We start from the raw sequence: 633 nt of genomic DNA, 5'->3' as shown, positions 1-633 counted from the left end.
GAGGTTTTAAATGGGGATGGGAAGGAAGGAGTGTGTGGGTGGAGGGTTCACAAAGCCAGGGGGACAGTGTTACACCTCTAGTTCCTTATTTATCTAGAGGGGCTGGCAGCTGCTTTTTAACATGGCAGGCTTGTTTGTTCCTCTCCTTCCTGTTTTCAGTTTTTCTCTGGTCTTTGCACCTTCAGAGACACTTCCAAGCGGCCATCTAGGGTGGGTGCCTGGCCAGGGTGGGGGCTAGATGCTATAAAGTCATGGCTGAGGTCTGGACTTGGAGCCCAGGTGTGGTTTGAGCATCCTCCCCTCCTGCAGGGCTTTCCCCATCTTTCTTTTTGCTGGTTTCTAAACTCCATGCCTCAAACAGCTGGTCTGGCTCTCTGGCCATGCAGGGCACGAGGACATGGAGCAGGAGCTCCATGGGGAATGAAGAGGTGAGTCTTGGTCCTGTCCGAGCCCTGGGATGGCAGGCAGGTTTTGTAGGCTCGTTCTGCCCAGAGAACCCCAAACCCCTGGGTTTGCGGAGCTCTCTGACGGCAGCATGGGAGGACTTTGCAGGCTCCGAGCCCTGCACCTCCAGGTCCCCCCCTTGTCCCCTGCTGTGACCTTGGGGTGGGCAGCCCAACCTTTCTGCAGCAG

This window comes from Cariama cristata, unplaced genomic scaffold, assembly GCF_000690535.1.
Source record: "Cariama cristata isolate BGI_N322 unplaced genomic scaffold, ASM69053v1 scaffold24296, whole genome shotgun sequence".
In the NCBI taxonomy this organism is placed as follows: Eukaryota; Metazoa; Chordata; class Aves; order Cariamiformes; family Cariamidae; genus Cariama; species Cariama cristata.
Note: the sequence above shows the minus strand (reverse complement) of the source record.